This window comes from Myodes glareolus, chromosome 24 (genome assembly GCF_982192425.1).
Source record: "Myodes glareolus chromosome 24, mMyoGla1.1, whole genome shotgun sequence".
In the NCBI taxonomy this organism is placed as follows: Eukaryota; Metazoa; Chordata; class Mammalia; order Rodentia; family Cricetidae; genus Myodes; species Myodes glareolus.
In genome coordinates, this window is record NC_142049.1 from 22,750,964 (window position 1) to 22,765,942 (window position 14,979).

Sequence of the window (14,979 nt, forward strand, 5' to 3'; positions counted from 1 at the left end):
GAGTAGTGTTGTTCACTCATGGTAGGTGTGGAAACAGAGCAAGGGGAACACCGGAGCTCAGCTCCATTTCTGTCTCCTCTATGATACCATCTTGATTCCCCAGCCTATGAGATGGCGTCTTACCCTTCTTAGTCAGTAGTCTCTGGAGATGCCCTCATGGGTACACCAACACAATTACGGAGGATCTCCTAAGTGATTTGAAATCCAGCTAAGTTGATAATGAAGAGTAGCTATTACAGTGCTCAAGACCTGATTGAGAGGATAAACATCACAACATATGATCAAGCATATGCATGTGTGAAAACACCATAATTAAATCTATTATATATGATGTAAAATTAATATACACTAGCAAAAACTAAAAACAAAGCCATACGAAAAATATTGTTCAAATTTGTGATTACATCCACTAACCAAGTCTATAGGGATTGGGAATGGATGAGACAGAAAACGCCATCAGAACCTGGTGGTGCTGGCCCACGCCTTTAATCCCAGCACTCAGTAGGTAGAGGCAGGCAGATCTTTGTGAGTTCGAGGCCAGCCTGGTCTACAGAGTAAGTTCCAGGATAGACTCCAAAGCTACAGAGAAACCCTGTCTCAACAAACAAACAAATATCAAAACACACACACAAACAACAACAAAAACTCTATCAACCGGGTCCAGTAATCTTCTAATCTATGTAAAGAACGAAGGCAGAAGACTTGGCGTAGAGTTTAGTAGGTCCTAGAAAGGTAGATTCCGTGTTCAGGCCACTCTGATAGCAAAGACTTGCCTTCACACCCATTACCAAGATGGATGGATCTGAGAAGTTTAGCTGTTCTGAAGCGCCTTGTCTAATCTAGGGGCTCAAGGATCATGGTGGGTTTACTAATACCCAATTACAGACACAGCGTGAGTTAGGCTGCTTCACATCACCAGCCTCTCTGTGTGTGGCATACTGCTGATTGACAGGCTGTTTTGTTGGTTTATTTGTTTGTTTGTTTGTTTTTTGGTATTTGAGACAGGGTTTCTCAGTCTAGTTATGGCTGTCCTGGAACTCACTTTGTAGACCAGGCTGGCCTTGAACTCACATAGATCCGCCTGTCTCTGTCTCCCAAGTGCTGGGATTAAAGGCGTGTGCCACCACCGCCTGGCAAATTTTATTTTTTCTTTCAGACAGGTTATCATGTAGCCCAGGCTGGACTCAAACTGCTACGGTACCTAAGGATGGCCTCGAACTTCTGATCTTCCTGATCTTTCACCTCCTAAATGCTGGGTTTACAGGCATGAATCACCATACCGCCTTTGTGTAATATTGAAGAAGTTAAAATTAGCTGAGTGGTGGTGGTATACGCCTTTAATTCCAGCATTTGGGAGGCCGAGGCAGGTGGACCTCTGAGTTGGATGCCAGCCTGGCCTACATAGTGATTTCCAGGACAGTCAGGGCTACACAGAGAAGCCCTGTCTTGAAATAAGAAAGAAGAAAAGAAAAAAAAAAGGAAGTTAAAATCATTGTCACTATACTCAAGATAAACAAAAATCCAAACAATAAATAAAGAGTACTGCTTTGCTTGTTATGATCTGTCCTCGAGTCAGAGGGTACAAGTCATTGCTACAGCTCTTGCTTAGCATGTTTGACGTTCTACATGTTCATGCGACTGAAACTTTTCTTTCAGTGAGTCCCTCGGGCCATCTCATTTCCTCCTAGGCCGGTTTATGAGGCTGGAGATGGGGTGCAGAGTAATCAATGTGGGGCTTTCTAAACAGTCATGTTTGTAATTATGCAGGGGGGTCAGGGCCTGGCTGGGGTCTGACAGGCAAGAAGTGACATCTGTAGGATTGGGCCCTAACTCTGATGATGCCAGGCCAGGCCTTCCTGGATGCTGGATGGCCTGGTATCACACTCGGTTAGAAGAAACAATTATAAGGGATCAATCAGTGCTGTGTGCTGAGAATGGAAAGAGCCCCAATAAAGTTTTTGGGATTGAGACTCTTCTAGTTGGCTGGTCTGGGACTATTGCATAACATGCCAGCATTCCAGAGAGTCTGCTGGTGCGCCAGGGGCAGGATCTATTTTTTGATCACTGACATACAAGTTGTGTCCTAATTTAGGAAGATCTAAGAAACAGAAACCTGTATTTAACCAAAGACTGATGTTGTTGCTTATTTTCTTGTTGTTTTTGCTTTTGTGTCTTGAGACAGGGTCCGTGTAGCCCAGGTTAGCCTCAAACTTGCTATACACTGATCTACCTGCCTCTACCTCCCAAGTGTTGAGATTACAAGATTATCTGACTCGGTTTTGATGATTTACTATGGGTAATTCCTGTTGGAGGTCATTCAGCATCAAGTTTGCCCTAATCAACTGCAGGGAATTTGTCTGGTAATTGGTAGGTATATGATGTCGTGTTGATATAGTAAATAAATGTTCAGTCAATTACGTGAACGTCTAGAACTATGCCATAAAAGTAAACAAAACCAAAGTCAAAGCCTCTACCCGCAGAGAAGCTAATTGGAGTCTATTTAGGGCGAGCTCATCTTTGCACCCAAGAACATAAATAATGATGAGCGCCAGTTGAGTAGCAAACATCAGCGACATTAACTCACGGGAACCCTCCAGAGAGAAAGCAATCACTTTGGAAGGGAGTAAACAGAAGAGTTTCTGCAGGAACTAGTCTGGGAGGACAGACCCTGAGCTAGAGAAGTGAACAGCACACATTGAGGGCTGAGAGCAAAGCTGTGCAGAGAGGAGGTGGTCAGATGCCAGCCAAGACATCAGGAAGATGACACCATCAGTCTGGCTGTGGCCAGAATAGCTACAGCTTCAGTAAGCTGGCAAGGCACTGGTCTCACATCTGAAGGTGACCTTCGTGCGGCTAGGCATTTAAAGGGAGACTTTAACCCTTTCAGAACAGCCCCTGGGGCTACTTTTCTCTCACACAGTCAGAGACCAGGAAGTCAACCTGGAAGATGACTAGAAATGAGTTTGCTGAGGTGGTCAGTAGCAGGAAATGCCAGGCGATGTCAGGAGGTCTGTGAACTGAGAGCTAGGAAAGGTAAGGGGTCAGTGTCAAGTGCAAGAGAAAGGTCAAGTGGTAAGAAACAGTTAAGACTGGTGGGTGAGGGGCTGGAGAGATGGCTTAGTGGTTAAGCACACTGGTTGCTCTTTCAGAGAACCCTGGTTCAATCCCAGCACTCCCTTGGTGGCTCACAACCATTTGTAACTGCAGTTCTAGGGGATCTGATGCTGCTTCTGATCTTCAAGGACACCAGAAACAGACACACACACACACACACACACAGGCAAAGCACATACATGATATGTTATGTCATACACATAACATAAAATAAATAAATCTTCTTTAAGAAAGAAGACTGACGGATGAGGCTAGATGTATAGCTCAGTTGGCAGAGAGCTTATTTAGCAAGCACAAGGCCCTGTTGGATTCCCCAGGGTTGCATGAACTGGGCATTGGACGGCCTACCTATGTATAACCCTAGCACTCAGAAGGTGGAGACAGGCAGGAGGATCTGAAGTTCTGTACCATCTTCAGCTGCATCACGTTCCAAGCCAGCCTGAGATACATGAATGCAAAATCAGAGGCTGATGAAATGGCTCAGCGGGAAAAGGCACTTGTCACATAGGCCTGACGACCTGAATTTGATCCCTAGATCCAGGGACTTTTGAAAGTTGTCCTCTAATCTCCACATGCGACGACACTCACACACAATAATAAACAACATGAGTAATTATAATTAAAACCCTCAAAAATAAGCCGGGCGGTGGTGGTGCAGGCCTTTAATCCCGGCACTTGGGAGGCAGAGGCAGGTGGATCTCTGTGAGTTCAAAGCCAGCCTGGTCTACAAGAGCTAGTTCCAGGACAGGCTCCAAAGCTACAGAGAAACCCTGTCTTGAAAAACAAAATCTGCCAAACAAAAACCCTCAAAAATAAAAAACAGACTCATTTCTATTGCATTGTTGTTTTATCTTCAGCACAGGGGCTGCCCCTTACTCTACTGCAAGTTCAGCCACCAAATGCACCTCCGCGGTTTCTGGTCAGCTCCTCAGTACCGCAAGGCACTCAGGCAGCAACCTGGTGGGAATTCTGTTCCCGCAGGCACAGGCTCTGTCTTCGCCACTACAGGTAGCTTTGACTAAATCTCTATTGTTCTATTTATAAATAAGACTCGAGATTCAAAGACTGGGGTGAAAACCTGCGAGCTCAGAGAGGGTGAATAGCACCCAGCTAACCTCTGCTCGCTGCCATCTCCCAAGACCCTGTCCTTCCACTTCTCTAAAACAAAAAAAGCTGCTTCACTCAAAACCCCTCCCTACTCCTTCTGGTGTGTCTATCGTCCAGATGCCCTCTGATGCTCCAGATTTACTCTCTGTCAACTAGTTGCTAACTCAGTCTCCTGATCCAAGGGCAATTTTATCTAATTAATTAATGCAAATGCTAACTCGGGGTTCACAGTGTGATGGAATATCCCCACCACTGTATTTACCAATAGCCATTTATTTATTTATTTATTTATTTATTTATTTATTTATTTTACTGTTTAATAGTGCTCTGTCTTTATTAATGTACCATTTGGGTACATTTCCTAGGAACAGGATCATATAGTCAAGAGGTTTATAGAAAAACGATTGAATGTTCCAACTAAATTAAGAATTCTCACTGTTCTCACTTAAATATGTGTCTTGGTCTTTTTGTTTATTCTCTCTCTTGCTTTTACTAATGTTTATATTTCAAAAGAAATTTTTTTTTCGAAACAGGATTTCTCTGTGTAGCCCCAGCTGTCCTAGGACTGGTTATGTAGACCTGGTTAGCATTGAACTCAGAGATCTGCCTACCTTTGCCTCCTGGATGCTGAGAATAAAGGTATACACCATTATATCTGGTTTTTTGCTGTTGTTACCTGAGGCAGGGTTTCACTTTGTAGCACTGGCTGTCCTGGAACTCACTATATAGACTAGGCTGGTCTCAAACTCACAAAGATTCACCTGTCTCTACCTCCTGAGTGCTGAGGTCAAAGGCGTTTGCCACTATGCCAAGCTTCTTTTTTATAATTTAAATTACATTTTATTGATTTATCTGTGTGTGGGCACATACACATCATAGCCAATATGTAACAGTCTGAGGGCAACTTGTGTCTGTGTATTCATGTGTGTAGGTTCACGTGCCATGATGCCATATGGTCAAAAGGCATTGTGAAGGGTTTAGCTGTTCATGGGTTCCAGGGATAGAAGTAGATGTCTGGTAGAAGACAAATGACTTTACTCTCTGAACCTTCTCACTAGCTCTGTCTTGCCCTCTTTGATGCCCAGCCCCATCTTGCCAGCTCAGGTTGATCACTGGGTCCTGTCTGGATTTCCCCTCTTGGCTCTGAGGCCTGGAACTAGATCAAGCAATCAGCTAGGGAAAAAAGAACCCTTGTTTCATTGGTGCCCTGTCTCTCAAAGTCAAGACCCTTTTGCCAATTGCATGAGTCTTAAAACCCTGTTCCTGCCAAGCAGTAGGAGTGCATGCCTTTAGTTCCAGCATTCGGGAGGCAGAGGCAGGTGGATCCACGAGTTCAAGACCAGCCTGATCTATAGAGCTATTTTCAGAACAGCCAGGGCTACACAGAGATACCCTGTCCCAAAAACCAAAGCCAAAACCAAAAACCAACAACAAAACCATGTTCTTTGAACTTTGTTTTAGGTCTGTAAATCTGGCCCTGGTATTCTAGATTGACCAAAACTATACATTTCTTTATACTGTATTTTGAAGTTTAATAAGAATCAATTTTTCTGAGTTAAAGGGAAAGAACTTTAAAAAGTACATTGACTCTATTTATTTTTATAATATTTCGAGCATTGGCACCATGAGCCAGTCGAGTCTCTTCTTCAAATCTCTATTTTTAGTTTATGTGTATGAGTGCTTGGCTGAATGTGTATAGCTTGTTCATGTCTGGTTCGCACAGAGGCCAGGAAATGGCATTGGATCCCCTGGAACTGGAGTGACTGATGGACGGTTGTGAGTCATCGTGTGGGTTCTGAGACTCAAACCTCAACCAGTCCTCTGCAAAAGCAGCAAGTGTTCTTGACTGTTGAGTCATGTCTATAGTCCCGCTATCTATCTATACATCTAAACATCCATCCATCCATCCATCCATCATCCATCCATCCACCCATCATCCATCCATCCATCCATCATCCATCATCCATCCATCCATCCATCATCCATCCATCATCCATCTATCTATCTATCTATCTATCTATCTATCTATCTATCTATCCATCCATCATCTATCTATCTATCTATCTATCTATCTATCTATCTATCTATCTATCTATCCATCCATCCATCCATCCATCTATCTACCTACCTACCTACCTACCTACCTACCTAATGTGTACTGTATGTCTGGGTATATGTGCGCATGCTTGTGCTCACCCAGATGCCAGAGGAGAACACTAGGAGTCTTTATCTCTCTCCGTCTTGTTCCCTTTAGACAGGGTCTCTCACTGAACCTGGAGCTTAGGCCACAAGCCCCAGGGATGGTTACGCCACTGTCTCTCACAGTACTGTGGTCACAGGCACTCCTGGCCACACCTGACTTTAACATGGGTGCTGGGGATCTGAACTCAGGTCCTCATGCTAGAACAGCGTGTGCTCTTCTCTGCCCAGTCACCTCCACAGTTCCTGGAGTCTTGCTGCGGTCTCCTGACTTACTAAGCAAGGCTAACCCGTGTAACCAAAATGCTATCGAAGAAATGATGATGTTACTCAGCTTCTATTGTTAGGGCAATAAGGACAGGGTGGCTTCTAGCTCTCACCTTTGTTCCCTCCTGTGCTCTGCTCTGGGAAAAGCTTTTTTTCATCTGGGCACATTCAAACAGAGACTGACAGTGTGTATAAGTGAGAAACTGAGGCCTCTTGCCAACAGCCTTGAGTACGAACCATCTTGGGTGCAGGTCCCCTAGGCTTCGTCAAGCCTTCAGATGATGGCAGCCCTGGTGACATTGTGATTGCAAGTTCATAAGAGACGCTGTACCAGAGTCACAACACTTCTGAGCAGGGGACCTGCATGTGAGATAGTGCATGCGAATGCTTGGATTCACTGATGCATTTTGAGGTTGCTTCTCATACAAAATAGTGGCTAACATGTCGGTGCTTTTCTTGTGTGCAATGAAAGAACTGAGCGTTAACGCCCAGCTCCTGTTCTTCCAGGAAGAACAGGAAGATCCAGGAAGAGACTGGGGTGGGAGGCGGTTTTGACATCCTTTGCTGGGATGCTTCCTACAAGCCTCAGCATTTGTTTCTCCTGCTATTCTTTCCCTCTTTGACCCTCTGAGCACTTAGCACTCTGAATCCTCTCACACACATGAGGACTACTTTGAGCAAATATGGTGGGAACAGAACACTGGGCAGGAAGTCGCCGTGGGCACAATTAGCGGGTGCTCCTCTGTCTCTCCCGTTCCTCAAACACTGTAGAATCAAATCAGTTTGGTTTTGCCTTAGGTCCTTTTTTTTTTTTTTTTTTTTTTTTTTTTTTTTTTTTTAACAGTGTTAATTCCTTGGATTTATTTTTCTCTGGTGTTTTGAATCAAACTTTGAGCTTTCTAGGTGTATTAGTTAGCTTTCTATTGCTATGGTAAAAGAGCAGGGCCAAAGCAATTGGGTCTCCCAAGCATTTACTGTAACTTACACCACTAAGGGAAGTCAAGGCAGCAATTTAGGACAGGAACCTGGAGGCAGGAAATGAAGCAGAGGCCACGGGGCAACACTGCTTACTGGCTTGCTCTCCATAACTCCCTAAGCTTGTTTTGTTTTCCAACCCAAGACCCCTTGTCAAGGAGTGTCACCACCCATAGTGGGTGGGTCCTTTGCTATCAATCCACATCACCATTAGTCAAGAGAAAACCTCACAGATTTGCCTACAAAGCCAATCTGATGGAGGCACTTTGTGAATTGATGATTTCTCTTCCCAGGTGATCTAACTTGTATCAAGTTGACAAACGAAACAAAGCAAAACAAAAATCCCCCAAAACCCAAAAAACTAGGAATACATTAGACTACGCTCTACTCTCAGCCACATCCCATGCTTTCTCCTTGAATTGTGTTTGAAATGTATCATTAATCTAGTTTAAATTATGGGCACATCCATATATGAAACAATCTTGCATGCTAAGACATCTATAAAGCACACACTGACACACATATTTACATACATGTAACAAATAACAACACAAAGACTGGGTGGCGGGATCGCGAGCCTTTAATTCCAGCACCCAGGAGGCAGAGGCAGGCTGGACTCTGCGTTCAAGGTCAGCCTGATCTATAGAGTTAGTTCTGGAACAGCTAAAACTACACAAAGAAATCTTGTCTCGAAACCAAAACCAAAACCAAAGTACTCCTGTACCAACATCTCAACTTAAGAAATAAAGTATTTTAAGTGTTCTTAGGGCCTCCTAAGATTCCCTTTCTCCAATCTTTCTTGTCAACCAGATGAGGTGACTCACTTCTCCCAGCTTTTAGTCAGCACCTTTTCCCTGTCCTTTGCTGGTTTTAGAAGTCACCTGGACAGGTATCACTCAACCCTTAATCGTGAAAACCTATATAGCAAAGTGTCATCCTGTGGTCACACATTGGCAGAAAGTCCCAGGAGACGACAGCTGAACACTCTCAGTCTGCAGTCTGGCTTCAGCTCCCTGGGAACTAACCAGAACCTCTCCTGGGCAATGTCTTGAGGGAATACTGGGCGCAGCATCATTAGACCACCGGCAGGACAACAACAGGAGGAAGGGGTTGGGACAGGAGCAGGGATGTGGCCCTGCTGTTTTTGTCTTGTTTAAGATGGAGCGGACAACTGAGACTCCTCAGCTGAACCAGATGAGGCCGAGGAGAGAGGAGGAAATATTGTCTAAAGCCAGGGCAAGTGACTGAGGTAGAAAGGAAGGAGCAGTGGGAGGGGACCGTGTTCCTTCCTTGGTATGCCTTCTGAGTGATGCTGATCGGGTTCGCTCCACCCAGAGCACAGCTGACACCAGGATCTCCTGTCCCATCCTCCCAGGGCTCTGCTTTCTTTCTACAAGGGTTCCTGTCTTTCTTCTGCTCTCAGTTTCCTCTGTCTTTAGTACATTAGTTGTGTGTGTGGGTGGGTGGGTGTGAGACCATGCCTGTGCCCCAGCTTGTGTATGGAGGTCAGAGGACAGCTTGTGAGAGCTGATTCTGTCCTTCTACCACGTGGGTTCTAGGTATCCAACTTGGGTGGACAGGATTGGTGGGTAAGGGCCTTTACCTATTGAGCCAATTCCCTGACACTGTTTTTATAAATAATTGTCCTTTTTTAAAAAATATTTTTTATGGTTTATTTAACTTTATTTTATGTGCATTGGTGTGAAGGTGTCAGATCCCCTGCAACTGGATCTTCAGACGGTTGTGAGCTGCCATGTGGGTGCTGGGAATTGAACCCGGGTCCCCTGGAAGAGCAGTCAGTGCTCTTAACCACTGAGCCATCTCTCCAGCCCCTGTCCATTTTTTTAAATCTGCATTGGTGTTTTGCCTGTGTGTATACACCTGTGCAAAGGTGTCAGGGACTATAGTTACAGAGAATTGTGAGCCGTGATGTGGGTGCTGGAAATTGAACCCAGTTTCTCTGGAAGAGCAATCAAGGCTTTTAGCTCTGAACCATCTCTCCAGCCCTCTCCTTAGCCCTCTTAATTCCATGTTTCTTGATTTTTGGCCCTATGATATCCATCACCTGTTATCTTCTTGAGAAAACTATATGATAGTTTTTGAGATCATGCATTTAAAATGTCTTCATTCTGCCCACGCAACTGTTGGTTTATTTAGATAGTTAAAATACTGTCATGAAAATCATGTTCCCTTAGTACTTTTCCTTCCTTCCTTCCTTCCTTCCTTCCTTCCTTCCTTCCTCCCTTCCTTCCTTCCTTCTCTCCCTCCCTCCCTTCTCCTTCCTTCTTGAGACAGTGTCTTAATTTTCCAACTGCAATGGACTGGCCCATAAGTAAACTCCAGAAATCCTCCTGCCTCCACCTCTCCAGTGCTGGGATTACAGGCATTCAAAACCATACCTGAACTTTTATGTGTGTGCAAGGGGATCTGAACTCAGGTCCTCTTTGCCAACCGAGCACTTCTTTTACACTCATCTTTTCTATCTTCTTGATTTCAGGGGTGCAGCTGAGAAGCCTGAAGCTCTTCTTGCTCTTGGTTGTGAGCACATGACTTCTTTTCTTTCAAAGTTTGTAGCATCAAAGGAACCTTTATCCCCTGTGTCTGGGATTTCACAATGACTGGCTCCTGTGGAGGTCTATATTCAGCTGCTCCTCTGACCGCCTGACGGGCTTTTCACCTGGGAATCAGACGCTTCAGTTCAGGAAGTTTTTTGGCGTCCTCCTAGGATCTTTCCTTGTCAGTATCTCTGTGCTTTTCGAGAGCCACGTTATCAGAGGATGAACCCTCACCCGTGTCCCCCTCTTTCCTCTTCATTATTTCCCTGTACTTCCTGACTTGTCCTCTGTGGCTTTTCTCAATGTTACCATTCCTTCTAATTGAAGTTTTCACTCGTACTCTGTTGGTTTGCTTATCACTATTTCCATGGATGCTTTCTGGTTCTTTAGGAAGTGTCTCCTTGGGGCGCCTGCACCACAGGATGGTTTTCGAGTCGGGCAAGGGGCTGAAGATTGAAACGCACACACATACAGATAGAGACACGGGTCATCCTTGAATCAAGAATGCCAATTGTATTGTGTTTCAGGGCAGCTTATGTAGGGCTCTCCCTGACTAATAGCCATGCCCTAGCTCTTGGGATCTTTCAGCTGCAAGCCCACCAGAAACCACTTCCCTGGCCTTCAGGAACTCATGGGGGTCTCGTGCCCAGAGCAGCTGCAAGCACAGGAGAACAAGTTGTTTACTCCGGCAGGCAAGGGGTCACAGGAATTCAGGGTCTGAGGGTCTGCAGTCCCCGACACCCTTTCACAGTATTCTTTTCCTAGTCCTCAGCTGGGAAAAGTCTCCTTTCTCATTTTCCTTCGGGGGGGGGGGGTGTCTGTTGTTTATCTGTAGCTTTATTTCTTCCTTTCTTGGGGTGGCAGCCTGGAGCTGAGGCTGATCTTAAACTGGTGAATGATGGGATTTAAGGTGTTTGGCACCACCCCTGGCTGAGAAGTATTTCTGAAGACATTGTAAAATAAACTTTTTTACTTTCTGAGATATTTTCTTGAAGTAGAATTAACGCATGAAGGACAGCACATATTTCAGTAAGTGCAATTTGACGAGTTCGGACATGGACAGACTATGGTGCCACCCCCAATAGAGGTAAGAGACAATCCAACACTTCCCCCAATCTGTCCCTGTCACCCCTTTCAACCCTCTTTTGATATTAGATCTGACTGGCCTGGAACTTGCTATGTAGCCCAATCTAGTCTAAAATTTGTGGCAATCTTCATGTCTGGGTCTCTTGGTGCTAACATTACACGTGGGAGTAATCACTTTTGACTGACCTTCTCCATTGGTTATAATTCTTCTCTGTAAGAACAGGTACCCAGGATCTTTGGTCCACGCCATCTATATTATTATGGTACATATACAGCCAATGTGTTTCAAGCCTGTGTGTGATGTATCCTGAACCAAAGAAATGAAAATGACTAACAAAACAACAACAAAACCAAAAAAGAATGGAGGCCAGAGAGAGGGCTCAGTGGCTAAGGGTATGCACTGATCTCCTCCTGAGGGTCCAAGTTGGGCTCCTAGCACCCACATCAGGTGGCTCAGAACAGCCTGTAACTCCTTCTCCAGGGGGATCCAACACCTTCAGCCTTTGTGGGCCCTTGCCCTCATGTGCATATACCAACCCACAGGCTTACGTACATACGCATAATTAAAAATAATTGCATATATTTAATTATGCACAATACATATTTAAAAAGAATAACATTAAATTCAAAAACAGAAAAGTCAGGCAAAGAAGTTGCAGGAGACATATGGTGGCTAAGACAGGGTCTGAAGGACAGAACTGCCCCATAACCATGAAGAGCTGAGGCAGAGCACCAGGCATCCCGATGCAGCTGGAACTGAGCACTGTCCTGGGTTTCTGTCCATCCTGGAGAGGAACTGCACTGATCATGCAAAGGAGACTGCTCCTGAAGCAGACCGCTGCAGAGGATGCAGGGATGCAGGGAGAAGAGCCAGGTTGCTGCCTTCCGTCTCTTCTACCATGGCGTGAGGCTTCTGAGAAGCTAGGAGGGAGGGTTGTGGGCAGGCCTGCTTTGTCTGTAGTGGAGCTGTGAGGACGCTTCCTTGGGAATGGAAGCTGCTGTCCCAGGTAGCAGGCGACTTTAGGTGCTGTTCAGATCACTGGAGACTGTTCTGTGTGACCTTTATTTTTATTATCATGTATTATTACTTATGTGTGAGTTTTGATTGGCACACATATCTGGTACCTGTGGAGGCCAGAAGGTGTTGAATCCCCTGGAACTGGAGTTACAGATGGTGATGAGCCATAATGTGGGTGCTGGGAAATGAACCTGGGTCTTTTGAAAGAGCAACAACTGGGCAAGTGGTATTAACCACTGAGCCATCTCTCTAGGACTTCTTCCTTCCTTCCTTCTTCTTCTTTTTTTTTTTTTTTTTTTTTTTTAGGCAGAATTTGGTGGACAAGCCCAGCTTTAAACTCAGTTTGTAGCTGAGAATGACATTGGACTTGATTTTCTACCTATTCTCCCACTCCCCTTCTTGGCTTCCAGGCATACAGAACCAAATACCATGCGTGGTAGGTTTTTGGGGTGCTAAGGATTGAAGCTAGGGTTCTGAAGGTTAGGCAAGCTCTCTACCAGTTGAATCACATTGCCAGCTCCTTGTGCGATCTCTACTTCATTAAAACATGACAAAACACTTGAAGGTGTTTATTGCAGCAAAACTCAAACTTCTGTAAAGTTAACAGTAGTTATTTTTCTCTCCAGTAATTAGAGATTAATTGGCCTTTTTTCATTGTTTTCTCTTTCAATTAAAATTGGTGATGTAGTCACGTTTTAAAATTTAAGAATCAAAAAAGGCCTTTCTAGCTCTATTTTCTGGCTACTTCTCAGATCTTTTGCTCAAGGCCACCAATAGAAATGAGTGTAGGTTTACCCTTGAGCTCTTTGAGACATAGTCTGTCATTCCAGGTTTTACTTTGGATTCTATTATAGGAAAACGACTTGGACCACACACACAGGTCTTTTGTTTGGTGGATTGAGGTTGAGGACTTGGTTCCTCACTTTTGCCTGCAAAGAAAAATATCCCTTGACACTAAGCTGATTGCAGTTGGATTTGACTCTAATACCAGCCCTTGGGAGGCTGAGGCAGACGAAAGGAACATTGAGACCAGCTACGACTCCATAGCGGGACTCCGTCTCAACAGTCAAAAATAAACACAGACCCCCAAAACAACACAGCAAAACCAGACCACGAAACGAAACAAGCGCAACAGTCCCTAGAGTCAGTGTACGAAGAGGAAGAACGGGAGGCCTCTTGGTCCTTTGGTAGGTGCCATAGAGTGCTGTGGCGGTTAGGTTTTATGCCATGTGACACAAACTGGAGTCATTTGGGAAGAGGAAGCTCCCATTGAGAAAATGCCTCCATCAGATTGGCTTTTAGGTAAGCCTGCAGAGCATTTTCTCGGTTCGGGATTGAAGTGGGAGGGCCCAGGCCATTGTGGGTAGTGCTACCCCTAGCTCTGGGTGGTATAAGTCAGCTGGGGAAGTTTTGGAGAGCAGTCAGCGGCACACCTCCATGGCCCCTGCTTCAGCTCCTTTCCAGCTGGAGTTCTTGTCTTGGCTTCCCTCAGTGACGGATGGTGAAGGGGATGTGGAAGCCACATAAACCTTTTCCTCTCCAAGTTGCTTTTTTGGTCCGGATGTTTGATTACAGCAATAGAAAACAAACTCAGAAAAGTGCGAAGGAACTGTGAAGGGGTTGAGTGTAGGCTTTCAGGTCCTTCTAAGGGATGTCAGAGCTCTTCTCTAACGAAGGAGGGCTAAGCATAAGATGTAGATGTGGTTAAGGGAATCCGAGTGTCTGGGGCCAGTGAGATGGCTCAGTGGGTAAGGGTGCTTGCTGCTAAGATTGCTGACCTGAGTTTAATCTGAGTCCCACAGAATGGAACTCATTCCCCTGCTGATCATTCTGACTTCCACACACTGAGGTACAAATGGGACCCCTCCCCCGCCAGAATAAATGCATGGATGTTCAAAAAATTATCTTGTCATTTGTGATGGGAAGTCGAATTTCAGTGTGACAGACAAGTGGCTTTTCTGTAGACCACCTTGTGCGGGACAGCTGGAGAAGAATGCTGTTTGATGTAAACTACCCAGGGCCGATCTTTATAAAAGGGGTCACTCCACTGTTACTCTTTTGGCTTTTTTGGGGTGCCCGCCACCCAACTCCCAAGTCAACACACATGGAGGTTCATTTTTACTTATAAATGCCCGGCCTTTGCTTGGCCTGTTTCTAGCCAATTTTTCTTAACTTAAATGAACCCATCTACCTTTTTACCCTGGGATTTTTCTTTTTCTTACTTCTGTATATCTTACTTTCCTTCTTGCAACTGTGTAGCTGGGTGGCTGGCCCCTGATGCCCTTCCCCGGTTCTTTTGTTCCTTCTGTTTATCCTTTCTGTCTGCCAGCCCCGCCTATCCTTGCTCCTGCCTCACCATTGGTCCATTAGCGCTTCATTAGACCATCAGGTGTTTTAGGCAGGCAAGGAAAATCAGCTTCACAGAGTTAAACAAATGCAGCACAAACAAAAGCCACACATCCTTACATCATTAAACAAATGTTCCACAGCATAAACAAAAGTATCAAACCTTAAAATGATATTTCCCAACACTCCATAGATTATGTGTACGGGCTATGATCAAAGAGGCAGCGAAACAAGAGCACTAGGCGGCTTATAGGTGACATAGCTGGAGACTGACATCCATGTGGGCACAGGTCTTGTCATTAAGTTAGACTG